Source organism: Psammomys obesus, unplaced genomic scaffold (assembly GCF_907164565.1).
Source record: "Psammomys obesus unplaced genomic scaffold, mPsaObe1.curated_primary_1811, whole genome shotgun sequence".
Lineage (NCBI taxonomy): Eukaryota > Metazoa > Chordata > Mammalia > Rodentia > Muridae > Psammomys > Psammomys obesus.
The window spans coordinates 41,866,975-41,886,659 of record NW_026593286.1 but is presented as its reverse complement, the minus strand read 5'-3'; the positions used below and the strand labels follow the sequence as shown (position 1 = coordinate 41,886,659).

Here is a 19,685-nt window from a genome sequence, read left to right as displayed (position 1 = left end):
CCTAATCTTCCATCCTTGCTACAGCACACACACGTCTCTCTACTCCATACCTGTAGCCCTCCTTGGCAGGTATGATGGACCTCACACCTCTGAGATTCTGGGATTTCCACTGCCACTTAGACGTCATCTTCACATAGGGGGCATCTCAGGGCCTCTCTTCAGGGTTTGAAACTCTGCCGAAGAGTGCTTGGCCTCAGATGATCTCCGTGACCTCCTCAACTTTGTGTCTTTCATGCCTTCAAGGCCACATGACCACATTGCCAGTTTTTCTCTCCACCTTGAAATCAGCCCAGCCCCTTAGACTGCAGCTGCATTAGTATCTGTGTTCCCATCCCAAGGACACACTTTCCTTTTGTCCCAGTGAATCTAACAATTACGGATGTTTGTGGATTTTCCTGTCTCCGTGTCCTCTTTGTCTGAAACTTTAACTTTCCCACAAATTATCTCCTCATTTTAAAAATTAGCTTTACAAGTTCTTATGTCATGAACAGAGTGAAGACAGGTTCATGGCTGAAATGTCATACAAACAGGCTAGCCAAGTCCATGACAGAAGGTTGTAAACGGTATTTTAATGGGATGTTCTGCCAGCATCTCTGAAAAGAACAGTGTATAGAGACACGTGGACAGTGCAAGTCTGTCTCAAGGCTTCAAAGGGGGAAACAAGGACCCGGTTGTGAACTTGCCTGGGGCCACTTCTTCACCTGCATCTGTACATAAGCCACCTGGTTTCCAGGTCTTTTTGTCCTTGTTGTTTGTGACACCAGTGATGTTTCCTGTCATTTCTATTTCTATTCCCTTCCCCGTCTGCTCTCAGCCAGAATGTATAAGTGGGAAGACTAAAGCTTTTAGTTTTCCTCCTAAAGAGAAAAGGTAATTAGTATTGAGGGGGAAGTGATCTACATGTAGTTTATGAAAGCGCAGTCTCGTACTCTGTCCAGTGTGGCAATACGGTGACGCAGCTGTGACGATGCCTGGTGACCCTTATCAGTAGGCTCAGTGCTTCTCAATTGATTCACTTATTTAGACGGACTGTAGCCAGTCTCAATTCGGATATCACGCTGGTTGGGAATTTAATATGCTGATAAGAAAGGAAATTGCATTTCTTGTTCACAAAAGCTGGGTGATTCAACACTAGATGGAGCCAAAATTTGCCAGTAACCCAACTCTCTTTGAAATCGAGTCAGCCATTCTCTAGGGACAGAATTTTAATCTAAATATCCATCCTTATCAGTAACTTTCCTTAATTTGGAGGCTAGTCCCAAAATTGAAGTAATGGTTTAGTTCAAAACTGGAAAGGTTTTAGGGAGTTGTTAGGAACCCGGGGTCTTAGGGGATTCCAGTGGCCAGCCAACAGAGAAGGAGCACTGTTTCCCTCGCTCAGTCACAGCCACAGCGCACACGTCCCCTTACATGGCAACTGGTTCCAATGGGAATGCTGCAGAACTTTAAATAAAATATAAAAGGATAAAACAGTAAAGGAATTATCCTAAGGTATTTACAGGATGCCAGGAAAACCAGATAAGACCAACAGAGGGTGGACAGCAGCAGCAGTGACCAAACTCTCCCAAACCTTTGTTGTTGTTTTTGTTGAGACATGGTTGCTCTGTGAAGCCTTGGCTGCTTGGGCTTGCTTTGTAGACCAGGCTGGCCTTGAACTTACAGAGATCCACCTGCCTCTGCCTCCTTGAGTGCTGGGATTACAGGCAAATGTTTCCCCCCACCCCCTCCCAGCTACCTAAACCCTTCTTAACAAGATCATGGTCTCTCTGAGGCGGTCGAAAACTAGCATATTTATTTCCTTTTTGCATGGAAAAACATCATTATCATATTCTGATTAAAGTATAATTAATGTTCACTGTTAACAAGTTTTTAATTTTATTTGTGTGTATGTCATTGTTGTGTATGTGTGCATGTGTTGGGTGCACACATGTGTCCTTTTGAATATGGAGGCGAGAGTTCACTACTGGGTGTCTTCCTTTCTTTAACTTTTTATTGCTTCTTTGTGAGTTTCACTTCATGCACTCCGGTCTTGCTCATCAGCTCTTCCCCTCTTATCTGCCCTTCACTTTTGCAGCCTCCCTCCCAAAATAAACACACACACACACACACACACACACAAAACAAAGCAGAGAAAACATCTCATCACGGAAGCTGTAGTGTGTCACAGTGTGTCCCTCTGTCCACATGTCTTCAAATGCAAATGTTCGTTGCAATGAGTCGTTTGTCTGGTTCGAGGTCGCTGGCTTCTGTAACACCATCAATATGGGTCCTCACCGGTACTCTTCCTGGTATCCCGCACTTTGAATCAGCAGAACTGGCCTTTTCACGAGTCCCAATCGGTCACAGATGATACAGATTTTGGGGTGGTCAGCTCAGAGCCATGGGTCTGGGCCACAGCTGAGCTGGTCAGCATGCCAGCTCTCCGTTGTAAGCGCCTCCAGGGCTAGTTCTCCAGCACCTCTCCAGCTAGGCCCCACAGTGCCACACCGGCAGGACACAGGATCAGCTCTCCTGCTTCATGCCCTGTGGGCTTGCTCACCCTCACTAACCCTCCAGAGTCAGCTCCACTGTGCTGCCGGTCAAGGTGCAGAGCCCACTGTCCCAAGCGCTGCAGCCTGCAAGGGGCTGGGTCAACTCCCCCACTCTCACATAGTCTGGGCTGGCTCACCCGTGCCTTCTCTACAGCTCGGCTGTGCTGCCCAGGTGAAGCACAGGCTCTCCAGCTCTCCTGCTCTCCCGAGGGGAGGGGGGGGGGGACAGCTCTCCAGCTCTCATGACTGCTGCAGGTGGCAAAGGGCCGTCTTTCTTTAGCTCTCTCCTCCTCAAGTTCTGAAATAGGGCCTCACTGATTGTGGAGCTCACAATTTTGCAAAAGCCCCAGAGATCCCCAGCTCTGGGGTTACAGGCATGAGTGGACACCTGAGGCTCTTCAGGGACGCTTCAGATCCAAACTCAAATCTCAGATTTGTGCAGTGATCAGTTTCCTGTCTGATGTGGCAGGCCCTAGAGTAAGAAAGGTTTTAAAGCTCTGAAAATGTGAGGCATTCTCTTAAATTTTCACTTCTGCCTCAGTTACCTTGTTTTCCTAAACAGGCAGATGTAGGGAGTTCCTTTAGCACCATTATATACATTTATAAATAGGATGTTTAGGATGTGGGGGTGTGCACCTGTGTATTTGAGTGAGGTTGCCTGTATGTATGTGTTTCCTCTCTCTCTCTCTCTCTCTCTTTCTCTCTCTCTCTCTCTTTCTTGAAGTATGAAAGCTCAAACTCAGCAAACAGTGGTTTCATTAAGCCTAATAATCTTGGAAGCCTGAGACAAAAATAATCTCAGATTAATGAGTTACAAGGGGAAATAACTTGTAGGGAAAAAGCAAAGTATCCTTGTGCATTTTCTCCCAGGCTGCTGTGCTTTGGTTGGGATTTTCAAAGCATGACTGGTGTGTGCCACTAACCCTCAGCACTGCCCTATTGGCCCTAGATATATGCACTAAAGAACAACATTTTATTATTCTGTTTTTGTAATTTAAGGTCTTTCTGGGAGTGTCTGTCACTTGTCTTAACAAATCACACAGCCTGAGGCTCCTGAGGCTCCTGAGGCTCCTGAGGCTCCTGAGGCTCCTGAGGCTCCTGAGTCCCATGCCTTGTATTAGATTCCATTTTCTTCCCACTTAAATGCGGTTTGTGCTCATGGCCATCCCTGCTTTTAGTACAGGCTATATACTCTCATTTCCGTCTTCAACAACTGTGATATCTATTCATGACCTAAGAAGTGCTTTCTTGATTCTCACTGACCAAGCACAATTGTGTTTTATCCCTTGGACATTTGATGACTTTTCTTATAGCTATTCTTCAGTCATCTCATAACTGTCTCATATCTCAGAGGCTGGCTCCACGTCAGTGCTGCTGCTGTAGTTCAGACAGAAGGCCACACAGACTGGAGCCTTGCTCAGAAACACAGAAGCAACAGAAAACTGCTCAGATGCTTTCTGTTCTGTTCTGTTGAGACAGGGGTTCGATATGTAGCCAAGATTGGACTCATCCCTAATCCTCCTCCCTCATCCTCATCCTCATCCTCAAGCCCTGGGTTTGTAGGCCTGTGCTGCTGCACCTGGTTAGAATGCTTTATTGAACTGTCCAAGCCAAGTGTTCGGTCACTAGAGATTCAAAAGCTTTGGTAACTTGGCAGGGAATATTGTCCATATGGCCTGAGGGGCAAGGAGACTATGACTTAGAACGAAGGCCAGATTTAACAGGCCACTGAAAGCATGATTGAGGCTTTGGAAAACAATATAAAGCAATAGAAGAAGCATTGGTTTGGGACTCAGGCCTGGGTTCAAATTTAAGCTCAACACATCAGCAGTTAGAAACCATCCACACCTCACAGGACTATTGTAAGGGTTAGATGAGGCAGCATGCAGAAGGCCTTTTCGGTTCTCAGCTCACAGCTGCTCAATGTCTAGCAACGGTCCTTATCTCTCAGTTAGGATAGCTCACTGTATCAGAGGTAGCAGCTAAGTGACAAGTCTTAAGCCATAAAATATTTCTAGGTAGGCAACAGTTTCTTCTGCAGAATTACTGAACTTCTTTAAGTAACAACTTAACTATTTGACAGTTGATTTGCTCTCTGAAGAGAATCTTTAATAGAACAAAACTGTTTTCTGAGCTAATGGCCACAGAGAGACTCACCCTGTCCTTGCACGGGGCACACAGGAGAACAGAATTCCAAGGAAGACTCTTTTGATAACATCAGACAAATTGTTTTTAACACTGCAGGCATCGAGATAAGGGAAACTGAGTCACATGGAGAAGCACGTATGCCCCAAGAAAAATACAAAACATGTAACACAACACGACATCTGAATAGCATGTTTGGTAACCATGATCATTTCAATATTTGGCAATAAATCCTATCCACATTTTGTGCATACGCCTGTGTGTGTGTGTGTGTATGTGTGTGTGCGTGCACACACACATACACACAGCAGGGCCCTTTTGTAAGATATGGAGTAAAGTAATGTTTTGGTCTTTATTTTGGCGAACTGTTAGACAGGAAGTCTCTCACAGCACTGTGATTAAGGCCGACCATGAGGATTAAAGCCTCCTTAAGTACAGGGTCAGCTGGGAGGAGTGGGAAGGCTGTGAAAGTTTTCAGGAAGAAAGACAGATGCCATTTCACACTCAAAAACAGTTCTTCATGAAGAAGCATTCTTAGGTGTCTTGGGCTACAGAAAGTGGTCAAGGCTCAGCATCTAAGAGCATTGGCTGTTCTTCCAGAGACTCAGGTTCCATGGCAGCTCACAGTTGTCTGTAACTCCTGCCTCAGGGGCTATAGCACCCTCTTCTAGGTATTAGGCATACTTGTGATGCACAGAGATACATGCAGGCAAAACATCCATACATAAAAAATAAATATATTTTAAAAGAATCGACACGCTATTTCTCCTTCTGAATTGTAAAGCTTTGTATCTTAAAACCCTGGGCTAGAGTTGAATAAAATGTGTTTGTCATCTACTCACAGAAGGTATCTGGGTCTTTCGGTCAAATCTCAATAAAATGCTGGCGCGTGTTGGAATAGGCAGCTACGAAAGGGACCATTTTAGTCTGAATATCCTGAAGCACCAGCAGCAGAGGGCGCCAGGTTCTCTGCAGGCCCTTCCTATCTGGGTGTTTTCCATTCATCATATTGACTAAGACCAACCTCTAGTCCAGAGAGCAGTGAGCTCCTTCACTCAAGACTGGCTTGGAATTTGACTTCCCGATGTGAGGGAGGCAAAAATGAAAGAGGTATGTGCGGAGAAGACGGGGTGTGTGAAAACCTGGGGAGCCGGGGGACTGTCTCCCATCCTCAGCCCCGCCCACGGTGCATCAGGGTAGCAGTGCGCTGGAGCCGTGTCTCTAAGACAAGCTCGTGCCATCCCTACCACACCTTATCTGGGCCTGATCTTGCCATGTTGAAGTGGACCCTGGAGAGGAGAGGAGTCAGGCCTCGATCTGACTGTCACAGCCCAGTGACAGACCTTGCTCCTCCTGGCTTCATTCTTAGAGCAGGGGTTAGGAGTGGGTAACTGTCCATAGGGACGGGCCAGTGCGGTCTTGAGTAGAGCGGTTAGTAGCACGCATGCGCGGCTAGGGAGGTAGTCCAGTGGGTAAAGTGCTCACTGTGCAACTGGGAGACAGGAATTGGGATCCTGAGCACCCAGGTAAGCGCCCAGTGCGGCCTTGTGCCTGTAACCCCAGTTCCAGTGCTGAGGAGATGAAGTTGGGGGGGGGGGAGTTGGGGCTCCACCAGGTAAAGACCTTGTGTCAACACAAGGCGGAGAGTAACGGAGTTGGACCTCTGACACGAACCTCTGGCCTCCACACACAGTCATAGGCACCCGCCCACACCGGCACATCCTCTCTGATACACACCCACACCCGAGAGCTGAGAAAGACGAGGGCAAGCAGGCAACACAGGAGCTGGGCCTCAAGGGAGACCTTGCGTCCGATCCTAACTACTCAGCGCTGTGTGCTTGGAAAGTACGTGAGTGCGTGCTCCGCTCAGACGTCGTCGATTTCATACAGCAGCTGCCTATTAAGCCAATGTTTGTCTGCTGCCATTGGTCACGCTGAATGTCTGAGTTCAAAGTTACCTTAGCTGAGTTACACAGACCAAACCTAAACACGCCTTTACGCTTCCACTTAAAGCTGAGTTAGAGCTGGCAGGGCGTCTGAACCCGTTCGCTCTCTGAGCTGATTCTTCGCTGAACTGGACCCGCGAAGAGGCCAGCTCATGTTGGCCTACGGGCTTTAGGCTTTTCTTTCCTGAGAGGGGGGGGGGGTAGAGAGGCCAGGGGAGGCCCTTGGTGGTGTCTTCCACCGCTCTGGACCTTATTCCCTGGAGGTCTCTCACTCTGGCCAGGCCGGCTCGCGGGTCAGTCCATCCATCTCCGCACCCTCCCCACATTCTTAAGGCAGGACTCCACCTCAGCATCTGCAATGCAAGAAGCCCAGAGCTGCCGCGGAGCTCTCCCGAGGAATGATTTTTGCATTGACAACCCATCGTAGAACAGGATGAAATAATGGTTCTTTTGTCTCTCGGGGCTGTCACTATCGCTGGGAATCACGCAGACGGAATGAGTAACAGCGAGGTCTGACCGAAGAATGGCCATGTTTTTGAGGCTCTTGCTTCTTTAAAGGGTAAGAAAATGGGTCTTTCAGGTTTTGTTTTGAGAAACAAGCGTGCCAACTGTCACATACGGGAGAACAGAAAAGTGAAGTGTGCAAGACGGGACGAATCCGTAAAGACAGAAGCGCTCCGTGCACTTTTGCTCTGCGTGTTCCCGGTAGGGCGGGATCTGCCGGGCAGAGGAGCGACGGCGAAGCCGGCACCGGAGCGGCGGAGCCTTGCCGGGGAGGGCCCGGTCAGGGGATCAGCGGCCGGCCGGGGCCACGCTGCAGCGCCGGCCGAGCCGCGCCTGCTCCCTCGGGGACCGCGATCAGGTGATGCCGCAGTCCAGGTGGCTCCCGGGAGGTGGCGCCGCGCGGGTAGCGAGCCTGGGGTGGGCGCGCGAGCGGGTGTGCCTGGCTGTGCCTGGCCCTGAGCGCTGCGGGGTGGCGGTAGCCCCTGGCGGAGGGCATGCTCTGCAGCCGCGGGTCCCTCGGCTCCACCTGCTGGACACGGCGGGCCGGGTGCGGGCCGCGAACTCGGGAGCAGGGCAGGGCGGGCGGCCGCGGGAGGAGGAGGAGCCGGGAGCGCGGCGGGAGGACGCCGGCCCGCCGGGAGCGGCCGCTAACTTAACCCAGCTGGCGTCGGCGAAGCCGGGGCCGCGCCGCCCCCTCCCGGCTGACGCCGGCGCCCTCCGAGCACCCTCCGCCCGGGGACTGCGGCCAGGGCCATGGGGCCCCGGCGCCCGCGCCGCTCGCGCAGGCCTGCACGCTCGTGCTGGGTAGGGTAAGTGGACATCTGGGAGGTGGGAGCTTCGCTCGGGGGCTGTGACCTTTTGACTTTCCAACCCGGGAAGGCCGGGTGGCAGGAGTTAACCTTAGCTAACATTTCCGGCTGTGCTGGATACGTCCTCACAGCCTCGTCCCTTAACTGAGCCCTCAGCTCCACCTCCGGACCTGGTTCCGAGCCCTCAACTTAGTGTTTCCCCGTGAGAGGCAGGCTCCCACCTGAAGAGCGGCCCAGCCCAGCTGTCGGGCGGAGCCGCACACCGGCAGCCGGGTGCCACTTTCGGAAGTCGCGGGAGGCTGGATCTTGAGGGGAAAGGATGCAGATGAAAGTGCCGGCGAGTGGGATCCTCAGCCGCTGGAGGAGCTTCCGAGAAGCAGGTGTTTCTTTCATATTTCTGGTCTGACCCCTCCCTATCCTTTCCGGAGGGTAACAACCTCATAACCTAGTGAATCGCCACGGAGACACCCCATCCCGCCTAGAGACCCAGATCCGCCGCCTGTGTACATCAGAGAGATTTCGTTTTCATTCAGGGGACTAAAGAGTCCACTTTTATTATGGCTAAGCACAGGTCAAGCTCAGCAGGTGCGGGGTCCGTCGTTCCCTTTGAACGGGGTGTTCAGTCCCCCAGATAGCTCCCGTGTATGACAGATGGGAAGGGATCTTATTTAAGTAGAGCAGAAAGGTTCGGGGTAAAAATAGTAACTTCAGATGTACCGTTCTCTGCCTTTCTTTTTTCTCTTTGCTGTGAAAGCAAAAAATAACTTGAGGAGCTTTATCAGATAACAAGGGAACTTTAAACCCCGGGGTCTGCCCTCCGGCCAACTTCAAGAGACCGTCTGCAGTTCACCTGACAGAAGCCAGGTTTGAACTGGTCCCCTCCGTGTGAGGCCGCTCCCATACGTGGAGGTAGCAGCCTGTCTGTCAGCAAGGCCCGAGTCCACCCTGAGCTGACAACAGGCTTCGACCCGTCTCATTAGTCCTGCCCTTGCCGACCCCTTGCAACTTCTGAGATTGCATGCAGGATTTCTACTTCTTTTTGCAAATAAAATCTAAAACTTTCACCTGAAGTTCATCCTCCTCACGCGCCCCCCTCCCCGAAAATAAAGGAAAGGGGGAACACAGTAAAGAAATGAAAGGTTTGAAGTGATACAGAGTTAGTTTTTGTCTGTTTCGGCTGGCTGCTGTGAGGGCGAAAATTTTAATCCACACAGTACATATAGGTGCCTGGAAGACAGGAAACGATACTTTTCTTTAACGAGTAACCAAAATTGAGATAAGCACAGCAGTTTGTTCAGAAGCAGCGGCATATGTCTTTCTACCATCAAGCAAATGCTCCGAACCTGACAGAAAACATCACACCCCTGAGCTGTTGTCAGGGAGACTTTATTCGTCTTTAAATTGTCCAGCACAGTGTTTGTTGAGCGGAACTCGTTCTCTTTTGGTTTATATGATTGTAAACTCTTAGTTTCCACTTTAATAGGTACATTTCTGTTTTCGTCCTGACATTCACTGTTAGTTTGGCGCATATGAAGAATTTAGTCGACTTTCCAGTCACTGCTCGATGCACAGGACAAGCCCTTGTAGGCTGGAGGCTGCAGTTAGAAGCCAGGGGAGGCACAGCGGAGCTGGCGCTAGAATTCTCAAGCCTGGAACTTACTCCTTTTCCAGAAATGAGGGTAATGCCAATCCACTTTCAGGAAGATTGCTGAAACTCAAAGAACGGAAAAAGCCAGGCACAGCCGTGGTAGAGCTCCAGTTGGTCTCTAGTAGAAATTGCTCAAATTGGTGAACCAAGTGAATTTGCACTTAGTTGTTCTCGTGGGTAGGCTGGTCTCTTCTTAAGGATTTCATGAAAGAAAAGTTTAATCAGGTGCCTTGCTAAAAACAGACTGTGAGTTTTCTCGATTGATCACAGGGTAGCCAATCAGCTTCCAGCTCCTACAGAGACTGACCATAGAGTAGCCAATCAGCTTCCAGCTCCTGCAAATACCGCCCACTGCCCCTGCCAAGCATTGCCTGCTCAAGTCTGTGACTGGCGATTTCTATCAGCTGCTCTATACAGCTTGGGAATTCTAATTCATTTTCTCTTGTATTTGATATTAGAAAATAACATTGGGTAAGTGACTGTAGCTTCTTTAGACCTTCTTCTCAGGATTCTGGGATATTCCCAGGACATTCCTGTGCTCACAACCCCAGGTTCTCTTGGGTGCTGGAGTGTGAGTGAGCAGAATGGGAAGGCGCAAGCAGCTTGTTCCTTAGTTCTCTCTCCTTGTCCATCCTTCCCTGCTGAAGCTTTATCGTAAGGCAGGAAGATAGCTGCTTTCTGTCTCTAATCAGCACAGCATCTGCCTTTGGGTCCGAGGATTCTGTCGCCACTGCGCACGCTCCAGAGGCGTGCACAATGAAGGAAGACCAAACTGGGTTTTCATGACGTTGATAGGTTCAACGTTTTGGCAGCAGGAAATAACCCTAGACAGCGTGTGCTATGGAAACACTGCCTTTACATTTTTAATTCATTTCTTTAAAATGAAAAGCGGTGAAGTCACACATTTTCGTTTTACAAGGGGTGGAAGATGACATGATCCATGAAGCCTGACAGCAGAGACACGGGGTGTCACAGAGTCTTGTGGAGTAGGGCTGTATGTCCGCTCTGCCAGTACCTTCATCGGAACATTGTACACATTACCCTGGTCCACGCACTCCTACACTGCAGCCTTTGTAGTGTATGAACACCAAGAACAAAAGAGAACCGTGTCAAACCCACTGCTTATCCCTGGCACCTAATACGCTGCAGGCACCCAGGTATCTTGAGAGCGACTGCGTGTTAATAAACAGTCATTAAGTGCTTTGGTACAAAAGAAAAGGGAAATGACTCCTCCCATGAGGAAAGTTCTCACAGGACAGACAACACTTAAAATTTCAATAATTCAGACACCAGTTCACTGGACTTCTAGAGAAGGGTCAGGGGAATTCTGGGAAGTCTGTTAGGAAGGAGTGGGAGTTTCCCATCCTTGAAAATAGCCTTTGGTGTAACTAGGGAAGAGGGGGGAGGGTGCTGGGTGCACATAAGGAGGAGATGGGGGTGTTTCAAGGTAAGAAAGGCCTAGAAGACGGAGATGGACATGGGTGCTAAAAATAGTCCAGCTCCAAGGAAGAGGAGTGGGAAATCCAGCACTTTTAAACATGTTTCAATAAGCCTCCCCTGCTGAAATACCATACCATTGGCCATAGGCAGGAGCCCGTACAGAGTATGCGTTGTGAAAGAATTCCTAAACTTTAAATAGGAAAATGTTCTGAGTTCTTGGTCTCTGACATGGAGTTCAAATACATTTGAACTCAGTTCTCTCTTGTCTCCACATAAGAGTGCTGCTTTTCAATGTTCAGAACTAGATATGCCGGTGCCTGGAAGTTAATTTAGTGCTCAGCACTTAATTCTCTCTTATTATTTGCACCTCCTACTTGTTCTAAAGTATCTGAATTGGTTTCACTGTGTAACATAATGCCTAAAATTGAATGTAGAAAGGAGCTGGGGAAAAAGGCTTTTTGCTGTTTTGTCAGTCACTGGTGCTTGAGACTCCAACTGCTAAACGACAGTGTGATTCAAAGTGAACCTAATCACATGTACATGTGGCACATGTGACACAGAAGCCTTTAGGATTGGGCCTGGGGTTCTAGATCATCTCTTAACTAACCGGCGAGAAGCTACATCTCACTGTGCTCCAGGAGTGTCTTGGAGTTTCTATCACTGCAACAAAACACCGTGACCAGAAGCAAGCTGGGGACAAAGGGTCTGTTCAGCTTGCACCTCTACAGTGCTGTTCATCACCAAAAGAAAGCCAGGACAGGAACTCAAGCAGGGCAGGAACCTGGAGGCAGGAGATTCAGGGGCCATGGGAGAGGGCTGCTTGCTGACTTGCTCAGCCTGCTTTCTCAGAGAACCCAAGCCCACCAGCCCAGGAATGGCACCACCCGCCATGGGCTGGGCCCTCTTGCATTAAGTACTCCTCCAGAAAATACCTTACAACTGGCTCTCACAGAGGCATTTCCTCAACTGAGGTTCTTTCCTCTCTGGTGACTCTAGCTTGTGTTGACACAAAACCAGCCAGTACAAGGACATATTTTACAATACTGGGCGAACTACAGGATCAAGTTCAACATTTGTCCTAGTCCTTGAGTGGCCAGGAAAAGTCCCATGTCACCCAGAGTAAAGCCCAAAGATCTGAGGGAGACGGTGGCTGCTTGGATGACAAGTGAGAGAGGTTTTGGCAGCTGATAAAATTCTAACTTCCAGCTCCACAATTACTGCTAACTATTCTGGATTATGTGTTTTCATAATTATAATCTTAAGATATAAATCACTTAAAATAACTAATAAATTAATGTTTCTAGGTTTAGGAGACACTGCAGAGAAAAAGGGAAGGAGAGTGATGCAAAACAGTTGTGTTCCAAGACGGGTCTAGATCCTTCACACAGAGGACCTCACTTGCTTCTCCTTATGGCTGAGCCTTGTTTGTTTACACATAAAACCAAACCCCCTGGTTTCCAAAGGTCACACTTGCAAGAATCTCAAACCTTGTCCTTGCCATTTTCTCCCCCTTACACTAAGAAACACAGTGCATTGGCCCGTCTCCCTGAGTGAGCGTGCTCTGTTGTTGGGCAGTGCCGTGCCGACTGGGATGAGCCAGATGAGGAAACTAGTTGCTGCCTTCAGATAAATCAAGATTGTGTTTATGTGCTTTCTAGATTTTGCTTTTTTGGAGAATGTTTGTTTAATCTTGTCATTCGATCCTATTGTAAATTTACAGTCCAAGTGAGTGATTCTCAATATTCCCAGAACAAAGACTCCATTTAATACTCAATTTTTGTGGATCCATACAAAAAAAGAAAATGAAAATTTCTGGATAATTATTAAAGGACAAATAACCACAAACATGCTGTTACAAACTCAGTGACATATATTTTTTTAAGAACTTAGGTATTTTGTATGCCCGTGGGTGGGAAGTTCTTGTTGTCGGGTGTGTGTGTGTGTGTGACAGCTTCTCACTGAGCCTGGAGCTCAGGTTCAATTGGCCAGCAAGGGCCTGGAGTCTAGAGCACCTCTCACTGCCTCCTTTGTCACACAGATGGTACTGGGCATGGAACTCATGGCAAGCGCTTTACTCACTGGGCCAGCTCCATAGTTCCTTTAAGCATGCTTTTTAATGAATCAACATTTTGCTAAGTATATTTACATTGAAACTGATGCTGTGTAAATCTGTATGTATAAGATGTGTGTATAGATTTGCATTAATTTAAGGCAGAGCCATTTTAAAGCCATAACTTAAAGTAGATGGCCTCACAAAAACCTGTGAAAAGTTTGGACTATAATGTAAAATGGGACGATGATAAGCTGAACCTAGAGTTCAGGGCTTTTGGAACCCTCTGCTCATCTGGTGACAGACTTTTAGCTGTGTTCTCTTAATTATTATTTTTTTTTATGTAATGTATCCTTGTGTGTAGCCCATGATAACTTCAAGCTCTGACCCTAGTACTTTTTTGTCTCCCGAGCCGTGGAATTTCAGGCACCTGTCACCATGCTTGGTTTTATTAGGTCATTTTAAACAAACAGCACTAGTTGTTTTGGTTTATTGATTTCTGCCCTTTATCATTTATGTTCTTCTTACTTGGGATTTACTTTTTCTGTTTTAGCTTAAGGTGAAAGTTAGGTTATTGATTTAAGCTTTGTTGTTACAAGGATACAAATCTATATAATTTCTTTTACATTTAAAGATTTATTTCAGAATTTTAATATAGTGTAGTTTTTATTGAATTGATAATATATTTAATTTCCTTTATAATTTCCTCTTCACCCCATGGGCAACTTAAAAATGATTAGTTTCCAGATATTTGACACTTTTATGGATTTTTTATTTTAAAAATTTTAATACTAGGGCAACTGGGAAATATATTCTGTAGAATTTCAAGCCTTAAAATCTGTTAGACTCCCCTCATTCAGTCTTCTCTGGTGAATGGCCCTTAAGCATGTAGCAGGAATGCTTTCATTGCTGAATGAATGAATAGAACTCTGTTTTATCAGTGATGGAGGACTCAGACTGGACCATAATATTTAAAATGCAGATTCTTCATTTTGCCTTTGGATATTCTACCCATTTCTGCTTAAGCCATACAAGCCTCAAAACTATGCTTATGGCTCCTTTTCCCTTTTAGTTCTGCCAAGTTATGGTTCTTCATGTAGTTCCAAGCTATCAGTCACATACATATTTATGCTTAAACTGTGCTTCTTATGGATATAATTAGTATTTAGTTAGTATTTAGTTAGTTAGTATTTCTGAAAGGTATTTCAAGATGAGTTTTAGGTTTACAGAATAATCCAGGAGATAGGAAGTCCTCCCCCACCCTGTGGCTGCACTCATTTACTAGGCTTTCCAGACTGTCAGCACCACACGCCGTGACCAGATGTCTCACAAGATGCTGCTGTGTGGCTACATCACGACCACCCAAAAGCCACACTTTATATGAGGGCCCACTCCTGATTTCATATAACTCCTGGTTTCTGACATATGTCTAACCATACGTCAGCATACCCATCATTGTAGCCACATACAAAATACTTTCATTGACTCCAATATCATCTGTGTTCAACCTGTCCATCCCACCCACCTCTATAATTCCTGTCTTTTCACTTTCTCCATTGAGCTAGAGTCATATAGTATATAGTTCTTTCAGGTGGGCTTGATAACTCATTTTTTTAAACGCTGAATATTATTTATTACCTAGATGTACCACAGTGTATCCATTCATTAACTGAAGGGTGTCCTGGTTGTTTCTAAGTTTTAGCAGTTATAAAAAAGACATCAGAGTATAGAACTTTATGGTACCTATGTTTTCAGCTCATTTGGGTGAATGCCAAGAAGTGAAACTGCAGATTGTGTATTAAGAGTATGATCAGTGTGTGAGAAGGGGCTAAGCTGTCTTCCAAAGTGACTGCATTGTTTTAGATTTCCACCTGCAATGCTGGGGTTCTGCTCCACATCTCTCTTCCAGCTGGTGCTGTTTGGACCATTCACTGTTCTGTTGGGTTCTGCTCTATTTCCATGCTGTTCTAACTTGCAATTCCCTAATGACATATGCTGACGAAGGTTTTATTACATGCTCACCTGCCTTCTGTGTGTCTTCCCCAGTGAGGTGGTATTTTGCATATTTTGATCAGACTGTTCAGTTTTATTATTGAGTTTTAAGAGTTGTCTCTTTGGATTGTAGTTGGGTTTTTTGTTGTTATTATTGTTTTTAAAATTTTATTTTATTTATTTTTATTTTTTTTAACTTTGATTAGTTACACTTTATTCACTTTGTATCCCCCATAAACCCCTCCCTCCTCCTCTCCTAATCCCACCTTTCCTCCCCCTTCTTCATGCATGCCCCTCCCCAAGTCCACTGATAGGGGAGGTCCTCCTCTCCTTCCTTCTGATCTTAGTCTATCAGATCTCATCAGGAGTGGCTGCATTGTCATCTTCAGTGGCCGGTAAGGCTGCTTCCCCCTCAGGGGGAGGTGATCAAAGAGCAGGCCAATCAGTTTATGTCAGAGGCAGTCCCTCTTCCCATTACTATGTAACCCACTTGGACACTGATGGATTATAGTTTTTATCAAAGCTTTTATAGTGTTTTTTTTTTTTTCTCCAAGTCAGTGGCTGGTTTTCTCAGTTTATAAAGTGTCTGTAAAGAGCAGAGCTTTTAATTCTAGTGAGGTCAAACTATCTACCATGGGTCACGCCATTGGTTATACTTAAAAAGGTCACCACCAAACCTGAAGCTATATATAGAGTTTGTGTGTGTGTGTGTGTGTGTGTGTGTGTGTGTGTGTGTGTGTGCTGTAGGCATGTTAGATTTTAAGTCCACAAACAATTTTGAGTTCATTTTGTCTCTTTGCATGTGTACATTCACTTCTTAGACCATTTGTTGAAGACTGCTTTCTCCATTTTTCTGCTTTGGCCCCAAATAAGCTATATTTACTTGATTTGTATTTTATTTTATCTACTTATTTTTATTTGTTTTTTATCTGTCTATTTGGAGAAAAGTAATTTCTCATTTGTGAGTGGTTATCAACTGGAGGTAGCTCCTGGGTTAGGTACAGGGTGCTTGTGTTCACGTCTCTCAGCATGGGCACAGTGTCTGGCACAGACCCACACATGCTGCCACAGTCTGGGAGTTCGTAAGTGTGCTCGTCAGTCATGTTTAAAAGGCCTTGTTTCCTTGGATTTTATTTTTTTACTAACTTGATAATTTGTTTTTAATTAGGAATTTTAGTCTGTTTCCTTCTGTTTTTGTTTGTTTGTTTTAATGTAGAAAGTGGTCAGCGATCTTGCTCTTTTTGTTTTAACTGTCTTTGAATTTGTAGTGCCAGAGGTTGGGTGGCTAATACAACAGGGGAGGGTTGGAACTAAAGCTCTGGCTCTTTCTTTTTATACAGCCTTTTAAAGACATGGTTTAAGTTTCCTAAGCAGGCTGCAAACTCAGCATCTTTTTGTCTGCCTCCTTGAGTAGCTGAGGGTACAAGTGTCACCAGGCCTGGTTCACTTTCATTTGTAGTAATTTCCTCCTCCTTTTCTTCTTCCTCCTCCTCCTCCTTCTTCTTTCTTTCTTCTTCTTCACTTCCCTTTCCCTGTCTTCTGGGTTCAAGTTGTGTAATTCTTCACAGCTTGAATAATATTGAAATATTAAATTAGCAGTTGATGTTTTGATTTTTAAGTTTCTCCCTCTCATTTTTCAGATTTTAGGAACTCAATGGATTACTTATTTAAGATGTTGAATCTCTTTCTTCCTGCATTTCTGTTTTTTAAAATTGTACAATGTCAATTTTGCTGATGAGATTATCTGTTTAATCTTCATGATCATTTTTTACTTTATATCCTTGAATATATTTAATTAACTATTTGAAAGTTTGAATAAGTTCTATTAAATCCTGTTAATTATAAAATGCTGGGTCATTGGGGGGGGGGTCTAGCAGTGTGCTGGCTAGTTTTATGTCAACTTGACACAAACTAAAGTCATTTGAGAAGAGGGAACCTGTTAAGAAAATGCCTCCATAAGCTTAGGCTGTAGGAAAGCCTGTAGTAATTTTCTTAATTAGTGATTGATGGGGAGGACCCAGCCCATTGTGGATAGTGCCATTCCTGGGCTGGTAGTCCTGGATTCTATAAGAATAAGGCTGACCAAGCCATCAAGAGCAAGCCAGTAAGCAGCACCCTCTGTGGTCTCTGCACCAGCTCCTGCTTTAGGGTTCCTGCCCTGTTTGAGTTCCTGTCCTGACTTCAATGAAGGACTACAATGTGAAATTATAAGCCAAATAAATCCTTTCCTCCCAAACTTGCTTTGGATCATAATGTTTCATAATAACAAGAACTAGAACAAGCAGCCCATCTTTTTTTTTTTTTTTCTTGACTGTAGGTCATCTCTCTTCTCTGCATGAATTCTTTTAAAACTGGATGTCACATATTGTGAATACTTTGAATGGAGTCTGGCTTATGCCATCTTTGTTTAAGTGGTAATTTTATTCTTAATCTGAGACTGCTTTTGTTTTGCCCATGCCCATGCCTGGCTGCCTCTTTTCAGCACTGAAGTCTTCCTGGAATGTGACTTTCTCACTTATTTATGTGTTGTCTGTGGCTGCTTCTCTGCTAGAATCACAGATGTGAGCACTTGAGACATATGCTAGATGTGTGCCTTAGTCTGCTCAGACTGCTTCAACCAAATGCCATAGACTGCTTACAAATGACAGAAACACAACTCCCTTGGTTGTATGCTGGGGAAGGTCATTGAAGCTGAGGCACCAGCAGATCAGTCCGGAATCAAAGGTCCCTGATTTCACAGATGGCACCTCTATTCTGCATCCTCTCATGGGAGCAAAGTGCTGGGAACTCTCTGAGGTTTCTCTAAAAGGGCAGTATTACGCAATACTATTTTGAGAGTTCCAACTTTAAATACTGTCATATGAGGGATTGTCAATATGAAATTTGGGGAGAGGAGACGTCTAAGTCAGATACAGTCTAGTTCTTTAAGACCTTTGCCAGACCTTGCTGTTATTTATTCTTTGACAACTGTCTGTTCAAGTCCCAGGCCCATTTTTAAATAGGTCATTTTCTCTTTGATTCTTTGGGCTTTTTGTAACCTTTTTATGATCTGCTCATTAACCAGCCCTCTGATGTGTATCTGGAAAAGATTCTCTCCCACTTCACGGGCTTCCTCTTTACTCAACTGTTTAAGAGCAGAAGCTCTTTAGTTTTATGAAGTACCACTTGTAAATTGCTGGCCTTAATTCCTGGGCAAGTGGAGCCCTACTCAGAAAGTCTTTCCCTACACACACACACACACACACACACACAGAGAGAGAGAGAGAGAGACAGAGACAGAGAGAGTGAGAGAAAGTGTCTGTTTTCTTCTACATTTTAGCATTTCAAGTTTCAAATTCATGTCTTTGGTTGAATTGAAGCTGACTTTTATGCAGGTGATGGACACCCTCACTCTTCTGCACGTGGACGTCCAGTACTCTCAGCAACCTTACTGATGTTGTTGCCTTTCCTCCAGTGTATATTCTTGGTCTCTGTTAACATCAGCCACCTGGGACAAGCAGCTACCTTTTGTCTTGACTGTAGGTTATTTTCTCAAATATCAGTCATGTGATATTTGACAAAGAAGCTAAAAAGACCATGTCCAGATCTTCTGCTTTGCACATTGGTCTATATGTAGTTTTGTGCCAGTACCAGGCTGTTTTTATTACTATTGCTCTATAATATAGCTTGAAATTTAGGTAAATTCCCCCTAGCACTATTAGCTTTGGTCAGGATTGCTTTGGCTATCTGAAGTGTTCTCTGGTTCTGAATAAAATTTTGAATGCTTTTTTTTTTTTCCTTGTGAAGACTGTTAAATGTATTTCATCGGGGTTGCACTAAGTCTATAGCCAATTCGGGGTAAGATGGCCATTTTCACAATATTCATTCTAACAAACAATGGATTATAAAAGGTCTTTTTATTTTCTAATGTCTTCAGAGATTTGAAGTTTTCATTGCAGAGGTCATTTGCCTCCTTGGTTAGATTTATTCCAAGATATTTCATTGTCTTTGAGGCTATTGCTAATGGGAGTATTCCCATCATCTCTTTCTCAGAGTATTTGTTGGGCATGTTGTAAAGGCTCTAAAAGTTTTAGAAGTTGACTTTGCATCCTGTCACTTTGCTTGAAATTGTTGATTGTTTCTACAAGATTTCTGGTGGAATATGTGGCAGCTCTTATGGATAATATGTTATCTGCAAATAGGGATAACATGACTTCACTCCCTATTTGCATCCTTTGTTGTATTGCCCCAGCTAACACTCCCAGCACTACCCTGAGCAGGAGTGGACACCCTTGTCTTCCTGATTTTAATGACATCGGTTTGAGTATTTCTCCATTTAGGATAATGATAGTGGTGGGTTTGTCATATACATCCTTTATTGAGATAGGATTTCTTTTTTATCATGAAAGTATGTTGGATTTTTCTCAGTATTTTTTTCTGTACCTATTTCAAGCCCATTTATATGAGTTAATGCATTTATTGATCTTTTGATATGTGTCTGAATTCTATGCACAATTTTTATTGAAGATTTTTTTTTTTTCCTGTGTTCACCAGAGAAGTTGATCTGCAGTTTTTGGTTTGTTTGCCTGTCTGGTGTGTGTGTGTGTGTGTGTGTGTGTGTGTGTGTGTGTGTGTGTGTGT

At 45.2% G+C, this 19,685-nt stretch overlaps 1 protein-coding gene across 1 annotated transcript in view; it reads left to right on the top strand.

The window, feature by feature from the left end:
• The first annotated feature begins 7,074 nt into the window (after window positions 1-7,074).
• CUNH2orf88 (chromosome unknown C2orf88 homolog) overlaps window positions 7,075-19,685 on the top strand; it is a 19,147-nt gene continuing 6,536 nt past the window's right edge. The window contains exon 1 of the mRNA XM_055616806.1: window positions 7,075-7,181. The gene's annotated coding sequence lies outside the window, so the exon portion shown is untranslated. The remainder of the gene's footprint in view (window positions 7,182-19,685) is intronic.